We start from the raw sequence: 9008 nt of genomic DNA on the forward strand, positions 1-9008 counted from the left end.
TTGGCGTGTGTCAACTTTTCCCATGAGCAGCAGGATTTAAGTCATTGAGTCCAGAAGCATGATAGCAAGGATTTAAGTCATTGAGTCCAGAAGCACGATAGCAAGAAGCAGATGAAGCCTTTGCTTTTTAAGCCCATGTTTCCCCAATTCCGACTCGGAATTGAGAGTGCCAATTTCACCGCCACGTCAGCAGTTGCGCATCACCTCTGTTTTTTCCCTCCCTTCCGCAAAGAACCTAAAAAGGTTTCACCGAGATTTGAACTCGGATCGCTGGATTCAAAGCGCAATTTTTTGATTAAATCTACAATTAAAAGGTAGCCAGTGCAAAGTTGCCAGCAGAGTGGAAATGCGTCCTGTTTTTTTGTGGTCATTGGAAATCACGCTGCAGCACCTGCACACGTGCTAGGGATCGCGCCTCGTCTTTGTCTTTGAGAGCGATGGACACCTTCTCTCCATCATCGAGGGGAATTAGCTCAAATGGTAGAGCGCTTGCTGCGCAAAAGAAGGGGCCCAATCTTTGCGCCCCCGCACACAAGCCAAAAAGACGCGAAAAACGAGAATTTGCCCACAAATTTCCCCTGCAACATTATTAGGGCTATATTCCTGTGCGTTATGAAGGAGTTTTAGTCACATTTGAAACAAGTCACCCTCCGCGGGCTGGATTCGAACCCGTGTTCTGCGTGTGATCAACTGCGCCTGCGTCTTCATTTATCTATGACATCATTATATTGATTTATATTTTTGTTGTGTGTATTATTATTATTTTTAAATATTGCACATTACATGTAGTTGATTATTTAATAAAATGAATAAAAATGGAGGGATATGATTTGATTGACATGATTTATCAGATTTGTTTTAAGACACTTCAAATGTTTTATTAAATGTTTTTTTTTGTGTATATTATTTTTTAAAAATTGCATATTACATGTTGTTTATGATTGAATAAAATGAATACAAATGTTTCTTCAAATATGTGTGTTTTTTGTGAGGGATATGATTTGATTGATATGATTTATTAGATTACTTTAAGACACTTTAAATGTTTTATTAAAATGAATACACACAAATATTTCAATGACACTTAAAATGTTTTATTAAAATGAATACACAAATATTTAAATGACACTTTAAATGTAAAAAAAACAAATATTAAAATGAATACACACAAATAATGAAATGAGTACACAGACACAAACACACATATATACATATATATATATATATATATATATATATATATATATATATATATATATATATATATATATATATATAGGACAATATGAAAGACTGGGTGGAACCATGTACAGTAATATATACAAAATATATACAGGAAAAAAGCAAATTGTTTATTGAGGAGGTGGAGTTTGGCTTGTATTTTGCTGGCGCTGTTCTGCCAACCAGTCATCTAAAGATTTTCCATTTGAGGCACGCAAGCAAAATGTGGCATTACCATATCGGCTATGGCCAAACTCTTTGGTTTTGGGCTGCCCACATTTGCTGCACATGTTAAAGGTTACCCCTCGCACATACTTCCTCTTATGGACTCCGCTTTCCGTCTCCTGGGCCCGCCTGCGCCTGTTCCTCTGGGTGTAACGGGAAACAGGAGCAGCAGACACAGGAGCAGGTGGAGCTGGGCCTGCACCGGATGTTGAAGCACCAGAAGGTGGAATCACCATTGACACGGTCATGTCTGGGTTAAGGACTAGTGACAATGACCCAGGTGCTGAAATGGGCTGCACAACTCCTGATGCTGTGGGGACAGGTGCAATGGGGCACACCATGGTGGTGGCAGCAGCAGGCCGTCGACCTGGTCGCAGAAGAGGAGCCTGTCCTTCTCGATTTGGCGGAAGGGTAAATGTATGTTTTGGGCGTGAGGTCGATGCCGCTTCATCCAATTTTTCCCTCGGTGGAGGAAGCTGTGTATCAGCCACAGCAATTGGGTCAGGTGGAGTCAGTCCCTGAGCGAGGACACTCATTTCCTGTTTTTTCTGCTGCCGTTGAAACCTGAAAATAAATTACATGTATTATATATATGTTTAAAAAAGTATTCAGTTAATTTGAAGAAAATAATGTGCCTTGCTTACCACTGAATGAGTGTCTTCTGGTTTAGCTCAAACAGCTGGATCATTGTTTCATCCATCAGCCTGTGATTGTTAAGCACCAGCTCTCGGATGTGGTGGTAATCCGAGAGGATTTTAGACCACCTGGGGCGGCAAACTCCAGCCTTCTTGGTCGGCGACTTGTGTAAAGCACACAGCTTTGTACAAATGGCCTCAACCAAGCGGCTGGTGCTGGGCCACTGTGCTGGTCCCCCGGGATGTCCAATCAGACACCGTTTTACACTCTCCACACCCGGTGTGACTCCGGACCGCTTTGGTGCCTTAAAGCGTCCATGTGTCAGCTGAGGCTGATGTCGAGGCTGATAGTTGACCCGCTGTTTGTCTATGTCATGGAGAGCTGTCCACAGCTGAATGGCCTCTGTCACCTGCAGGTCAGTGAGGTAAGGAGCCTCACGAAGAACAACCAGGTAACCTGCCATATCCTGGACCTTGTCCCACCCAGCAATGCCATCGGGCCCAATGACTGCTCCCTAGTAAATTCAGATTAATGTTAATATATGTGGAATAAAACGAGATTGAAATTAAATAAAGCCCTTAAAGTGTTTTACCTGAGCCTCGTCGGAGAAACTGCTTCCAGTGTCAGATGGCTGTGACAACACTGAAGGGGCAGGGGCAAGTTGGTGTCCTTCTCTAGTTGATGTGGATGGCTCAGCCAGTGACACGTCAGCCATTGATACATCAGCCAGTGATGCTGGGGACTGAGGCTGAGGCAAAGATGAGGGGCTGTTTGCGAGATCATGGCAGGGGTCATTCTCGTACAGCACTGGAACTGTGATGTCCTCCGTGATCTCTTCCTCAAACCCCTCATCTTGCAGGTCTTGGTCATCAATTTCCTCCACCAGCCTGTCTTCATGGCACTGCCATATGACCGGATGGAGGACGCTCCTTTTATGGCATCTTCCATCCGGTCATCATTCCAACGCATCAAGCCCTCAAGGAGATAGGCTTGAAAATGCGCATCACTGGCACTGGTTCCTAAAAGTAAAAAAAAAAAAAAAAAAAGGGTTTTATATGTCACATATGTACAATATATTTACTACACATGAGGTGCTATGAAGTAGCTGGTTACATGTAATAGAGTTATGTAATTACATAAAAAAATTATTGTCATTATAACCAGAGTTATTAGTGATTTGTGAGGCAAGACAGCTTTGTCAATGCTTTTATGACATCAGAAAAGAACTGTAAAAGTGTGACATTTATTAATGTGACATTAATTTAACGTAATGGAAGCAGTTACAGTGCTTATATTTTTTTACAGAAAAATTACTAATCCATATGTATGTAATACCTGGAATAAAACGGTTCAGGTGGAGGTGGAATGACTCCAAGGAGGTAGAGCCTCGAGCACACCTGTAGCAGCACAGCTCCACACCGCCTTTCTTCAGTGTCCCCTTCTTTATGTAGAGCGGAAAGTGCTCTGGGTCTTGGATACACTGTACATGCTTCCGCTGTTCTTTCCATATCTGCTGGATCCGTTCATGGTTCAGAAGTGGAACTCCCAGAGTATCCTTCCCGTCCGCACTGTCAAACTGATCAATCAGTGACCCAATTAATATGGTGGTCTCCTCCTCCCCCCTGGTCCTCCTCCGGCAGTGCAGTGCCAACTCCCTCCGGTTAATGCGAGCACTGACCGCCTTTTCTGAGATGTAGCCAGACTTCTTTGCTGCCAGCTCACCCTCCTTTGCACGGCGAAGAGCAGCCACATCCTCTGAATCCCACTGGAATATGGACATGGATAGACGTGCCATGAAGATCCCATAGAGCGGATGAGCCTCTGTCGTGACACCTGCAGCAAATCGCCGCATGAAATGCCAGATGTCCAGGCGCACTTCAAGCTCATCCCACTCCGAAAACATGGCCTTCACCTGAGACTGGCCGTGCTGACTGCAGCAATCTCTGTCCACGTACATCACCTTTGGGGATGCCTCTCCTGCCTCTCGGTAGCGTTTCATTAGGCCAGCTGCCATGGGGTCCAGTGCATGTCCCTCGGTGGCTGTTAGGACAGAGACAAGGACTTGGCCGTGTTCGTTACCAACATTTGTGCACCAGGCAGCTGTTCCTGAAGCAGCACCGGCAAGCTTTTTTGTGACCTATTGAAGAAAAAAAAGATTTTTAAAAACAAAACAAAATAAAAACTCATAACTGTGCATTATGTACACACACACACACATATCCATATCTGGACAATTTCTGGATATAAACAGGGCTGTGATACCTTTTTTGTGGAGTCCATCTTGAGAACACAGCCAAATACAGATGTTATTTTGGCCTTGACCTCGTCCAGTCGCCCCAGAACATCCCTGGCGTACACAGCTAACAGCCACTTAGGTTTAGGAAGGGCAGGTAAAAGGGGAGGCTCAGCAAACACAGGAGGCTGCACAAGGGAGGACCTTGTGAATGGTTCACAGGCAGTCAGGTACTGCAGGACACGCTGTGTCCATGCCTCAGTGTGTTGTTCCATCAGCTTCTTGTAGAGCTGAGTCACACTGTTGCCCAGTGTCCTCTCCCTCATCATCCTCACCACCCGGTTGTCACATGAGTATCTAAAGAAACAACAGTATAATCATGCAAATGCTTTGGTTGGAAAAAATAACACAAATAAAAGCGCCTGATAATGAATGATTGTCATTATGAATTACCTGTATGTCAGCAAAGCTGGAAACTGACTGCGGTGGCCCATATCCAGCTGTCCTAAGATGTCCTCATTCCAAGCTGGATACTTCTTTTTGCAGCGTTTGCACTCCAGATACTCAGTGGCAAGGTCATACCACCCATCAATGTCCAAGACCTTGCGCACGGTACGGTAAAGTCCTGCCGCTGTAAGTCTGTGCTTACCACAGTCTGGGCGAACGCAGACAAGAGGAAACAACCACATCTTTAGCGGCATCCATAAGAAAATGGGCCGACAGAAGAAGAGGTCAGGTGAGGCGGGTGGCTGGGTGTTTATTAAAGGGGGCTGAGGAGGATACCACCAAAGCTTCAGCTGGGACACTATTTCCGGCTTTCCGGTTCGCATGTTGGCCTTAAACAGTGTGTTCCGGATCCACTCATGCTGGAAAGGTGGAAGATGATCTCTCCAGTGACTAGGAAGCTCAGCTGGTGGCTGATGATGAGGAAGAGCTGGTGTCTGTGCTGTTTCCGCTGATGGAGACGGACCGGCACAGGCCTCTGAGTGAACAGTAACATAAACAATATAAGGATGACTGTTATTTGATAGTAATATGCCATAAATGCAGTCCACAAACAGCCGGCGAAGCAGTAATTTTAAACAAGTATTAATAATAATTATGATTATATTTAGGAATAACAGTGAAGAAAATGGTATTAGTGTCAAGAAGCAAAGAACACAGTGTACACTTTATTGATGTAAGGAATATGGGATCAATATAGCTCTTTGAGAATGAGGATTAGATGGAATGAAAGAAGGAAAATGAGTCGTGATGAATTCAGTAAAAAAAAGTATGATGCCCACAGACATGAAGCATGCACACAGACACAATAAGGAAAAACTGTTCCTCTAATTATTAGAACAATGAATCTCCACCATCCTGTCTGCTCAGGTTGAGTGAGTGAGAAGAGCAAGCGGTGTGAAAAAGTTATCCAGTGATTGTTTAGCAACAGGTAAGTTCGGAAACGCAAATAAATACACTGACACCTTTGGACATCCTTAAGGTTTGGAAGAAGTGCACTCAAAGAATGCCTCCCGCTTGAGGCATGATGTCACATAGTTCTGTATTGTAAACAAAAAATATTTAAAAATGTTTATTTATTTTCAAAAATAATGATTCTCAGTGGGTTTCCACAAAACATTCTTATAATATTTGCATTTGTGTCATATGCCACACCTGTATTTAGCTGTGCTTCACATTGTGATGCAGCAAATACCAGCTCCTCATCATCATCTTCAGCAGTGGGAATGGAAGTGCCTGGAGCACAAATGTTAAAACTATTACTGTGATCAATACATGGAGACAAACATATGTAAGATGTTGCTTACTTACCAGTAGCGAAAAGCTGCTTTGGGACCAAATGTTTGGCTGGGGGTTCTGCTGCCGGAGGAGGTAAAGTGGACTGCAGTAATGGATCTGGAAACAACAAGTGGACAAGTTTGCCATGACGATAAATGAATACATGTAGAACTGCTGTAGGGAAAATTCTATATTTACACTCCTACTCACAGGGTTTAACTGGTGACATTAGTTTTTTTGCCAGCTGTGAAGGTGACAAATGTTTGCCACGCGCCAACAGTGCTTTCACAGTGGCGGTCTGCTGTAAATCAGTTTGGATGGCTGTAGGTGGACGTGCAGAGGCACTAGAGGTTGCAGGTGGACGTGCAGAGGTACTGGAGGCTGCAGGTGGACGTGCAGGCTGATGTACACTGGTGCCCATATCAGAAGCCCGTCTTTTCAGGACATACGCCTTGAAAATGGCCATGTTAGTGTTGGGCCTGGCATCTGCCTTAACCAAGTACCTGATGAGGGATTCGGCCTCATTGCTCTGGTCTTCATAAACATCCTTCATGGACCGGCCCTGAAAGTCACCAAACTCCACCATCAAGCAGCCCTGGTCTCCAGTTGCCCGGGCTTCTGCTTGCATTTCCTGCTTCCTCTTATACTTCTCTACTTCTTCTGCCATCTCTCTAATATGAGAAGTGTACTGTAGGAACAGTTGTTTATTTTCTGACAGGGGGGTTGTCTGCGCTTTCTCACTGGAAATGCTGAGCACCAAATACACTGCGTACCCCAGAGAGTTTTCCAGGAGCCATCTAAATCTCTGACCCTGGTACATCCCAAACTGAAGTTTGCAGTGAGCCAGTACTAAAAACTGGTCACTGGGATCTCCACCGTTTGTGCAGACAAAAGTACTTGCCTCTGCCAGCACCTCCTCCTTCGATTTGGCCCTTCCAGACACCACATTTTGAAGTTGCTTCGCCTCCGCCGATGGCGCCATGAGGAGACGGTTTGATGTTGCTGACTGGCGACGAAAAACGGGGTATGCGTACATTTTCTGAAATGAAAATCAGAAAGAGACTATTACCTGTGTCAATCTAAAAGATACCTGTATGTTAAGTGTGTTACAATAATTTAGCAAACTACACAGCAGGACTTAAATCATGTTTTTCAGGCATTTTGGGTGACAATATGGAAAGAAATTATATGAAATATTAGATATTATTATGAAAATCTTGGCAATTACTACTAACTCCCATTATTACACTTCTTTTTTCATTACATGTTGCCCCAAGAATACATTAATATGCAAATTAGATACATAGATACATTGTATAAAATGGGAAAACCCGCTTATGGCCATTTTACACACATATTGCATAAAGCAAAATGGAAGTCTATATCAAATCATTCTGTTATCTTTTATAACATAGTTGGGAATCATCTTCATACAAAGTTTGGTATATAAAATCCTGAAACCTAAACAATTTCAGGATATAAAACACTGATATAATTAAGCTATATCCTCCTGAGACCAAAAAAAGTGTAGTTAATTTAGTATTATGTGTGTCATTACATTGTTTAGAGCATAAGAAAGTTTTTTGCAAAAAGGTTTTTTTTTTTTTTATAATGTTCATATAGGTTATACTATGTCTTCTGTAGAGGACACTAGGACTCATTTTTTATTATTATTTTATTTAAAGACATGAATAGGCAAAAACAATGTTTTTTTTTTAGATCACGTCTTTTTAAATAAAATAATAATAAAAAATGAGTCCTAGTAGTGTCCTATACAGAAGACATAGTATAACCTATATGAACATTATTAAAAAAAAAAAAAAACGTTTTTGCAAAAAACTTTCTTATGCTCTAAACAATGTAATGACACACAAAATACTAAATTATTAACTAAACTTTTTTTGGTCTCAGGAGGATATAGCTTAATTAGCGGCTAATTAACTTAACAGTAGCTACATGTTTTCTTTTCTGTATTTTATCATGGGAAAAGTTACAGGTTCACAGGTACTGAAGTAAACCTGTAATATACACGCTAGCTAGCTATATTGGCATGTCTAATTTTCCAAAAATACACAATGTATATGAATAAATATTAAACGATTATACAGTAATGAAGAATAGCCTTACCTGTTGCAAAGATGACAATAATAGGAGCCGCTGATTGGTCAAAAGTACGTCACAGAAGAGAAACACGATTGGTCAAAAGTAAGCCATGGGAGAGAAACGCGATTGGTCAAAAGTAAGCCACAGGAGAGAAACACGATTGGTCAAAAGTAAGCCACAGGAGAGAAACGCGATTGGTCAAAAGTAAGCCACAGGAGAGAAACGCGATTGGTCAAAAGTAAGCCACAGCAGAGAAACGCGATTGGCTCACGTGGGCTTACTTTGGGCTTACTTTAGCTCAATCGGTAGGAAGCAGCAAGCGCAAGCGAGAGGTAGTGGGATCGATGCCTGCATTCTTCAGGGCTGTCCATCCTTTTTACGCCCCCCCTTCAAGGGGCACTACCTAGATGAGCTCTTGCGGCTCAGTGCTGCCGAAAAAGTTTTTTTGAACGAGGTACTGCACACATTCCTGGAAAAGCAGGTCCCACCGAGATTTGAACTCGGATCGCTGGATTCAGAGCCCAGAGTGCTAACCATTACACCATGGAACCTTGGCGTGTGTCAAATTTTCCCATGAGCAGCAGAGATTTAAGTCATTGAGTCCAGAAGCACGATAGCAAGGAGCAAATGAAGCCTTTGCTTTTTAAGCCCATGTTTCCCCGATTCCGACTCGGTTTGAGAGTGCCAATTTCACCGCCACGTCAGCAGTTGCGCATCACCTCTGTTTTTTCCCTCCCTTCCACAAAGAACCTAAAAAGGTTCCACCGAGATTTGAACTCGGATCGCTGGAGTCAAAGCGCAATTTTTT

General features: G+C 42.8%; 1 non-coding gene across 1 annotated transcript; it reads right to left on the reverse strand.

Moving 5' to 3' along the window:
• Positions 1–8679: 8679 nt before the first annotated feature.
• trnaq-cug (transfer RNA glutamine (anticodon CUG)) lies at positions 8680–8751 on the reverse strand. The gene has a single exon. It is a non-coding gene; the product is annotated as a tRNA-Gln (tRNA).
• Between the last annotated feature and the right edge of the window lie 257 nt (positions 8752–9008).

This window comes from Siphateles boraxobius, unplaced genomic scaffold (genome assembly GCF_051911475.1).
Source record: "Siphateles boraxobius isolate OS27281-9 unplaced genomic scaffold, OSU_SipBor_1 269, whole genome shotgun sequence".
Lineage (NCBI taxonomy): Eukaryota > Metazoa > Chordata > Actinopteri > Cypriniformes > Leuciscidae > Siphateles > Siphateles boraxobius.